We start from the raw sequence: 9,890 nt of genomic DNA, 5'->3' as shown, positions 1-9,890 counted from the left end.
AGGAGATGTTAACTACCTCGTCTGGTCTACATGAGGTCGTGGGTTCGATCCCGACCCTGACGATGCCTGCTGCTGTATATTTGGAGTTTGCGTCTCTCTCTCTCATCATCATCACGGTGGCTATGGGATGCTAACTACCTCGCCTGTTCTACAGCAGATCGTGGGTTCGATCCCGACCCTGATGATGCCTGCTGATGTGTATTTGGAGTCTGCGTCTCTCTCTCTCATCATCATCATCACGGTGGCTAGGAGATGTTAACTACCTCGCCTGGTCTACAGGAGGTCGTGGGTTCGACCCCGACCCTGACGATACCTGCTGCTGTATATTTGGAGTCTGCGTCTCTCTCATCATGATCATCATCACGGTGGCTAGGAGATGTTAACTACCTCGCCTGGTATGCAGGAGGTCGTGGTTTCGATCCCGATCCTGACGATGCCTGCTGCTGTATATTTGGAGTCTGCGTCTTTCCCTCTCATCATCATCATCATCACGGTGGCTAGGAGATGTTAACTACCTCGCCTGGTATGCAGGAGGTCGTGGTTTCGATGCCGACCCTGACGATGCCTGCTGCTGTATATTTGGAGTCTGCGTCTTTCCCTCTCATCATCATCACGGTGGCTAGGAGATGTTAACTACCTCGCCTGGTGTACAGGAGGTCGTGGGTTCGATCCCGACCCTGGCGATGCCTGCTGCTGTATATTTGGAGTCTGCGTCTCTCTCTCTCTCTCATCGGCATCATCATCACGGTGGCTAGGAGATGTTAACTACCTCGCCTGGTATACAGGAGGTCGTGGATTCGATCCCGACCCTGACGATGCCTGCTGCTGTATATTTTGAGTTTGCGTGTCTCTCTCTCTCATCATCGTCACGGTCGCTATGAGATGTTAACTACCTCGCCTGGTCTACAGGAGGTCGTGGGTTCGATCCCGACCCTGACGATGCCTGCTGGTGTATATTTGGAGTCTGCGTGTCTCTCTCATCATCATAACGGTGGCTAGGAGATGTTAAACTACCTCGCCTGGTCTACAGGAGGTCGTGGGTTCCATCCCGACCCTAACGCCTGCTGATTATTTGGAGTCTGCGTCTCTCTCTCTCATCGGCATCATCATCACGGTGGTTAGGAGATGCTAACTACCTCGCCTGGTCTACAGGAGGTCGTGGGTTCCATCCCGACCCTAACGCCTGCTGATTATTTGGAGTCTGCGTGTGTCTCTCTCCCCGTGGTGAGATGTTAACAATCTCGCCTGGTCTGCAGGAGGTCGTGGGTTCGATCCCGACCCTGACGATGCCTGCTGCTGTATATTTAGAGTCTGCGTCTCTCTCTCTCATCATCATCACCACGGTAGAGAGATATTAACTACCTCGCCTGGTCTACAGGAGGTCGTGGGTTCCATCCCGACCCTGACGATGCCTGCTGCTGTATATTTTGAGGCTGCGTCTCTCTCTCTCATCGGCATCATCATCACGGTGGCTATGAGATGTTAACTACCTCGCCTGGTATACAGGAGGTCGTGGGTTCTATCCCGACCCTGACGCCTGCTGCATATTTGGAGTCTGCGTGTCTCTCTCTCTCCCCGTGATCGCGTGGATTTTTCTCCGGGTCCTCCGGCTTTTGACCGCCCTCCACATTTAGAATCAAAGTCTCTACGCGTTTCGAGGATCAGGCTGCTATAAATTGTCCACCTGATGGTTGAGTTTACAAGTCACGCCGCTTCGCTACCATTCGTGACAGCCTAGTAAATAGTAATAGCATGTGTACAATGGGAGGGTCTTGCCACAAAAGCAAAGACAAAGATCCCCCGTATAGCCTCTTAACAGACTGTTGGGGCAAGTGCTGTCAGCGAGTAGCGCCTATGAATGCTACCGGCGCTGTGGCACACGAGGGGGTGGGCAGAGGTCGCAAACGGGTTTTGATTCCTTACCCGTACCCGTACCCGGCCGCACCAGGGTCGCAAATGGGTACCCGTACCCGGCCGGGTACCCGTACCCTACCCGAAATGAGTGACAAACGGTTACTCACCAGTGACTCACGGCCTACCCGTACCCGTACCCGGCCGCACCAGGGTCGCAAACGGCTACCCGTACGGGGGATACGGGTAGCCGGGTATCGGGTAGGGTACGGGTATCGGGTACCCGGTTGCGACCTCTGGGGGTGGGTGGCCAGCATCTCGCCCGGCCGCCTTTGTCTCTCCCCCAGTGGCGATGTTGACTGCACCACCGCTACACGAGGTTACTCATTTGAGGCTCGCAGCTGCACGAGCGCTCCCCAAACGGCGTGATGGATCCACTCTCTGAGAGTGAGCGAGAGTGTGATAGTGAGTGAGTGTGAGTGAGTTAGTGAGTGTGAATGAGTGAGTGTGAATTAGCGAGTGTGAATTAATGAGTCAGTGTGAGAGTGAGTGAGTGAGTGTGAGTATGTGAATGAGTGTGAGTTAGTGTGATAGTGAGTGAGTGTGAATGAGTGAGTGTGAGTTAGTGTGATAGTGAGTGATAGTGAGTGAGTGTGAGTTAGTGTGATAGTGAGTGTGAGTGAGAGTGTGAATGAGTGAGTGTGAGTGAGTGGAGTGAGTGAGTGAGAGTGAGTGAGTAAATGAGTGTGATAGTGAGAGAGTGAGTGAGTGAAGTGAGTGCGTAATAGTGAGTGTAAGTGAGTGAGAGTGAGTGAGTGAGTGTGATAGTGAGTGAGTGTGTGATAGTGAGTGAGTGTGAGTGAGTGGAGTGAGTGAGTGATAGTGAGAGAGTGAGTGCGTGATAGTGAGAGAGTGAGTGAGAGTGAGTGAGTGAGTGTGTGAGAGTGAGTGAGTGTGAGTGGAGTGAGTGAGTGATAGTGAGAGAGTGGAGTGAGTGAGTGAGTAAGAGTGAGTGAGTGTGTGATAGTGAGTGAGTGAGTGTGAGTGAGTGAGAGAGTGAGTGGAGTGAATGCGTGATAGTGAGTGAGTGTGAGTGAGTGAGTGTGATAGTGAGAGAGGGAGTAAGTGTGATAGTGAGTGATTGTGAGTGGTGGTGGTGGTGCGGTGGTGGTGGTGTTGGTGAAAGTGGTAATGATGATGGTGGTGGAGCGGTGGTGGTGGTGGTGCTGGTAGTGGTGGTTTAACACCACCACCACACCGGCATTACTCTTACGGAAAGGCGCGCGCCTTCTCTATCCCAGTGCTAGTGCCTTACGCCGGAACAAACAAAAAATCCGTGACCAGAAGGCAGCTGAATAAGGGCACCGTTCCTGTAACGAAAATGAAAAATATATTCACACGCACGTCAATCATCCGACGGGATAATCAATGCCTCTGTTATCGGTCCGCGAGTAAGATGTTTTCAAGGTCAAATTTGTTTATTTTTGTATCTTTTTGCGGAGATTGACTCGCGTTAAACGGAATGGGAAACATATTCTTGGTTATTTCGGTAAAGTCGCGTAGAAGGGAAATAATAAAATAATAAAAATAAAACAATAACATTCTCACGACGTTTCGATTGCAACACAGCAAGTACATTTTTCGTGCTATTGGTTTCACACCTGATGATGATTTGCTTGTGTTGCAATCGAAACGTCGTGAGAATTGTATTGTTTTAATTTTTATTATTTTGTTATTTCCCTATCTACGTGACTTTTACCGAAAGAACCAAGAATATGAATCCCTGCAGTCACGAAAGCTTCAAATCGGAATGGGTAACTTCGACTTAAAACTTTCGTAACTGCAGGAATTCACATTCTCTGGTTCTATCGATAAATAATAATAATAGTTAAATTTGTAACGCGCGCAAATTTGCGGACGTAGTGGCCGCAACTCAGAGGCGCGGAGCCAAGCTCAGAGTCGCTCAAAAGCATGATTGTAGAGGTGAGTCTTTAAGTTTCTCTTGAAGGAGGCGATTGAGGTGATGCTGCGAATGTGCAGAGGGATATCGTTCCAGACTGTTGGGGCTGCCACCGAGAAGCGGCGCATAGACACGATGACCATCCTGGATCTTGGTATCAAGAGGAGGTCGTGAGTCGCGCTGCGCAGGCATCTGCCGTGTGCTGAGCTGCAAGTTGTCAATAATGAAGAAAGGTACGGCGGGCAGGCGGATATGAAGGCGTTGTGGCAGAGGCAGGCTATCTTGTATGTGACCCTACTGGGTCACATACAATAAAGTCACTTAGATAGAAATATAAAAAAAATGAAGTCATTAAAGTGAGCGTATTAGCAGTCTATAATGTAGACTTTAGCAATGGTTATTAATCATAATAAATTTATCATAATAAATCAATAACCATTGATACAGTCTACATCATAGACTTCCAATACGCTCACTTTAATCATAATAAATCAATAACCATTGATACAGTCTACGTTATAGACTGCCAGTACGCTTACCTTAATCATAATACATCAATAACCATTGCTACAGTCTACGTTATAGACTGCCAGTACACTCACCTTAACATAATACATCAATAACCAATGCTACATTATAGACTGCCAATACGCTCACTTTCATTATTTTTTATTTCATTTTTATTTTTTATGGAATCGGAAACGTTCACTTGAACTGGTGGAGCAAGAATCCTATGAGCTATGAAGCTCTTTCGCACACAATTTGTATATTTAGTTACGAGGCGCGTGATCAAAACGTTACAGCAACAAAGACAAAGATCCCCCGTGTAGCCTGAGCAGATTGTTGGGGCAAGTGCTGTTAGCGAGCAGCACCTATGAAGGCTACCGGCACTGTGGCACACGAGGGGGTGGGTGGCCAGCACCACCACGCCCGGCCGCCTTTGTCTCTCCCCAGCGGCGATGTTTACCACACGACGTCACCAAGCTACTAATGTTAAGGCTGAGCCGACCTAGGGGAGGCCCAGGACCGGTTCGGATCATCGTCAAACGGCGTTGGCCTTGAGCGGGAATCGAACTCTGTTCTACCGCTCCCCACTCACCACCACCACCACCAACACAACCACAACCACAACCACACAACACAGTTGCGTGCGACTTACCGACTCCGTCGAGAGCAACTTCGCACCACTCCCTCGTCTCTCCGTCTCTCTGCCTGGCCCTCTGCCGTTGCCCGCGACTTTTGTTGCCCGCGATTTTTGTTGCCCGCGACTGCCGTTCGCCTGCGACTTTCATTCGCCTGCGACTGTGGTTGCTTGCAACAATCGTTGCCCGAGACTTTCGTTCGCTCGCGACTGCCGTTGTTAGCAACTGTTAGTTGCTTGCAACCGTCGTTCGCCCGTGACTGTCGTTGCTTGCAACTATTAGTTGCTTGCAACTGTCGTTGCTTGCAACCGTCGTTCGCCCGCAACGGTCATTGCTTGAAACTGTTAGTTGCTTGCAACTGTCGTTGCTTGCAACTGTTAGTTGCGTGCAACTGTCGTTGCGTGCAACTGTTAGTTTCTTGCAACTGTTAGTTGCTTGCAACTGTCGTTGGCCCGCGACTGTCGTTACGTGCAACTGTTAGTTGCTTGCAACTGTCGTTGGCCCGCGACTGTGCGTTGCTTGCAACTGTCGTTGCTTGCAACTGTCGTCGCTTGCAACTGTTAGTTGCTTGCAACTGTTAGTTGCTTGCAACTGTCGTTGCGTGCAACTGTCGTCGCTTGCAACTGTCGTTGCGTGCAACTGTTAGTTGCTTGCAACTGTCGTTGCTTGCAACTGTTAGTTGCCCGCGACTGCCGGGGACCGGGCAACGGCGAGCGCGGGGCGCCTTTTATCAGCGGGCGCTGCCGCAGCAGCAGCGACGGGGCCTCTCCCGGGGCCCCTCCTTGAATCCACAGAGGCGCTGGTGGGGGAAGTGGGGGGTGGGGGTGGGGGATGAGGGGAGGGGGTGGTGGAGGTGGAGGGGTGGGGGTAGGTGGGGTGGGTGGGGGGGATGGGGGGAATGGGAGGTGGAGGGGAGTGGAGGGGGTGGAGGGGGTGGAGGGGTTGGTGGGGAGGGGGAGTGAGTTGGAGATGGAGGGGAGTGGAGGGGGTGGGGTGGATGGGATGGGGGGGGCACCACCCTCCTTCTTCCCCCTCCCGTGACCCATAGCGAGCAGCAGCAGGAGGGGGAGGGGGGGCCAGGAGGAGGGGGAGGGGGGGACCAGGGGGAGGGGGAGGGGGGGACCAGGGGGAGGGGGAGGGGGGGACCAGGGGAGGGGGTCACCAGGAGGAGGGGGGACCAGGGGGAGGGGGGGACCAGGGGAGGGGTCACCAGGAGGAGGGGGAGGGGGGCCCAGGGGGAGGGGGGGACCAGGGGGAGGGGGTCACCAGGAGGAGGGGGGGACCAGGGGGAGGGGGGGACCAGGGGGAGGGGGAGGGGGGGACCAGGAGGAGGGGGTCACCAGGAGGAGGGGGAGGGGGGCCCAGGGGGAGGGGAAGGGGGGGACCAGGAGGAGGGGGTCACCAGGAGGAGGGGGAGGGGGGCCAGGAGGAGGGGGGGACCAGGGAGAGGGGGGATCAGGGGGAGGGGGGACCAGGGGGAGGGGGGGACCAGGGGGAGGGGGTCACCAGGAGGAGGCTCCCCGTGAATTGAGGATCCGCTGCGCTCGAGGAGCAATTTGCGTGGCTCACCCTGCCCTGTGCCTCGCTCACTCGCCGTCTCTCTGTGTGTGTGGGCGGGTGGGTGTGTGTGGGCGGGTGGGTGTGTCTGGGTGTGGGTGGGTTCTGGGTGTGTGGGTGGGTGTGGGTGGTGGGTGTGTGTGTCTGGGTGGGTGTGGGTGTGTGTCTGGGTGTGTGTGGGTGTGTGTGGGTGTGTGTGTGTGGGTGGGTGTGTGTCTGGGTGTGGGTGTGTCTGGGTGGGTGGGTGGGTGTGTGGGGGGGTGTGTGTGTGTCTCGGTGGGTGTGGGTCTCTTTGCGTGTTCGCGCTCTGCGCTACGAACCTGGCCACCCGGGATCGATGCCAGTGACGATTATCTGAACCGGTCCTGGGCATGCCCCTAGGTCGACTCAGCCTCAAATGAGTACCTGGTGCGGTGTGTAGTAAACATCATCGCCACTGGGGAGACAAAGGCGGCCGGGCGTTGTGCCGTTCACCCACCCCCTCGTGTGCCACAATGCCGGTAGCCTTCATAGGTGCTGCTCGCTAACAGCACTTGCCCCAAAAGTCTGTTAAGTCTATACGGGGAATCTTTGTCTTTTATATCCCCTGGAGGGGGGGTGAGGACGCCTCCTGGCAAAACCCCAACTTGTCTCTCTGCCTATCTCTCTGTCTCTCTGTGTCTGTCTGTCCATTTCTGTGTCTGTCTCTGTCTGTCTCTCTGTCTCGCTCTCTGTATCTGTCTGTGTATTTGTCTCTCTTTCTGTCTGTCTCTGTATCTCTGTCTCTCGCTCTATCTGTCTGTCTCTCTGTCTGTCTCTCTGTCTGTCTCTGTCTGTCTCTCTGTCTCTGTCTGTCTGTTTCTGTATTTCTGTCTCTGTCTGTCTCTGTGTATCTCTGTCTGTCTCTGTCTGTCTCTCTCTGTCTGTATCTGTCTGTCTCTGTCTGTCTCTCTCTGTCTGTATCTGTCTGTTTCTCTGTTTGTCTGTCTCTGTCTGTGTCTCTCTGTCTCTCTGTCTGTCTCTCTGTCTGTCTCTGTCTGTGTCTCTCTGTCTCCCTTTGTCTGAGTGGGTTGGTGAGTGCGTGAGTGAGTGAGTGGGTCAGTGAGTGGCTAGGTAAATGAGTGGGTTTTGAGTGGATAGGTAATTGGGTGCGTGGGTAGGTGCCATGGGAGTCGCTCATACTGGCGGCCCGTCTCTCGCTTGTCAACCACCATGCACAAAGGGAGCCACTGTGGTGCACATTTATTTATTTGCACCAACTCACCAAAAACGTCGGCATACTAAAAACCAAGGTCCTAGCCATGGAGTCAACATTGGGGGGGACCAAATCTTCCAGGGTGTCTGGGGGTCTCCCCCCCCCCCCCCCCCCCCAGAAAAGAATTTAAATTTGAAAATAATTTCCTGCCTAAAATATAAAAAAAATCATTAACACATAGGATGGACTTTTTATTTATTTTTTACAATAATGTCTAATAGTGTATTGTATTACATTGCTCTGTTTTTTTCTTTTTTACCTTTTCTTGTTTCAATGTATATAATGGCAGAGATTAGGGATTTAAAAAGTACAACCATAACCACAATCATATAAACAGAAATGTATTTTATAGCCATATATTGGGGGGGGGGGACATTTTGAGCATAATTACGGACTTGGCTGCTGCAGCTCCTTACTATTAAAATTCCCCTCCCTTTATTACTGCTAATCCTACTTCCTCCCTTTATGACTGCTAATCCTACATAATACACGAGCATAATATGACTTTGAGACCTCCCCACCACCTACACATTCCACAAGTAGAGACTAATCCCATATCTGCATTTCCCATAAATATGCTAAATTCCTCTGTTGATATGCAAATTCCTTTGTCAAGGCGCCCTTCCCTCCTCTAACCCAGCTTATATATACGCTGCCAAGCTTAGCAGTGTTCATTCGGACGCTGTCTTTCCGAGAGCCCTGTTCTTCACTTGAGGACGGCTGCTTGCCTTGTGGCCGAAACGTCGTGAGAATTGTATTTTATAACGTTTTATTTTTATTATTTTATTATTTCCATTCTACGTGACTTTACCGAAACAACCAAGAAGATGAATCCCTGCAGTCACGAAAGCTTTAAATCGAAATTTACGGCCTTGCCTATTTACGATTTTTATTTTACCAGGTAAGGCCCCACTGAGCTACTGCATAGTAGCTCTTTGTCAAAAGGGACCTTCGTCACAAATGAAAGTTCAACAAAGTGGATCATCACGTGGACATTTTACAACAACCACAAACTCTAAAAGCGTGACATTGACTCTAAATGTGGAGGGAAACAAAAAAAGGATGACCCGGATTTTTAAAAAAATCCACACAGTGACCATATTGGGTAAAGAAACTCCAAATATACAGCAGCAGGCGTCAATGTCGCGATCGAACCCACGTCCTCCTGCATACCATGCGAGGTAGTTAACATCTCCTAGCGCCCGCGGGTGCCTCCTACTAACAGGCCTGGGGACGTAACGATCCCAGGTTCCACGACTCGACACCGCGGCCAACCTGACACCATAGTGTTTACTCTTTGGTTCTTTCGGTAAAGTCACGTATAAAGATAAAATAATAAATTAAACACTGGCATACGACGTTTCGATTGCAACACAAGCAATCGTCATCAGGTATACATGAAATAGAAACACAAAGCAAGTATACTTAGAAATGTAATGTAATACAACAGAGAGTCGGATAACATAACAGTCAACACCCCACCTATACACTACTACACTACACTATACACTACACTACACACTACACTACACTATATACTACTACACTACTATACACTACACACTACACTACACTATATACTACTACACTACTATACACTACACTATACACTACACTATACACTACACTACACACTACACTATATACTATTACACTACTATACACTACACTACTACACTATACACTACACACTACACTACACACTACACTATACACTACTACAACAGAGAGTCGGATAACATAACAGTCAACACCCTACCCGGTTGATTACGTTCTTCCTGAGAATGCTAAATTTGAGAGAGAGATCAAACACAGAACCAGAGATATATAGACAGACATTATAAGCAGACACAAATATCACAGAAATACATAGAGAGAGAGACAAACATAGGCACACAGAGAAACCACGCCTCTGTGTCGAGGCCTTAAATAGAGAGAGTCAATGTCACACTTTTAGTGTATCCCACGTGTTACGAAGTGTTGGGGGATGGGGAGTCACGTGACCACCCACGTGTATCCTGTGAGAAGGGGGGTGGGGGACTAAGACCCCCGTCTGGCCAATCGCGAACCGGCGCTTACTCCCGCGCCGCCATTTACGCAATTCCCGCCATGACATTTCTACGCGCAAAATTATGGTAGCCATCAG

The sequence above is a fragment of the Lethenteron reissneri genome, chromosome 70 (genome assembly GCF_015708825.2).
Source record: "Lethenteron reissneri isolate LAM-NWPU_2019-01 chromosome 70, ASM1570882v1, whole genome shotgun sequence".
NCBI classification, from domain to species: domain Eukaryota; kingdom Metazoa; phylum Chordata; class Hyperoartia; order Petromyzontiformes; family Petromyzontidae; genus Lethenteron; species Lethenteron reissneri.
The sequence above is the reverse complement of the archived record's forward strand: the minus strand, read 5'-3'. Positions refer to the sequence as shown.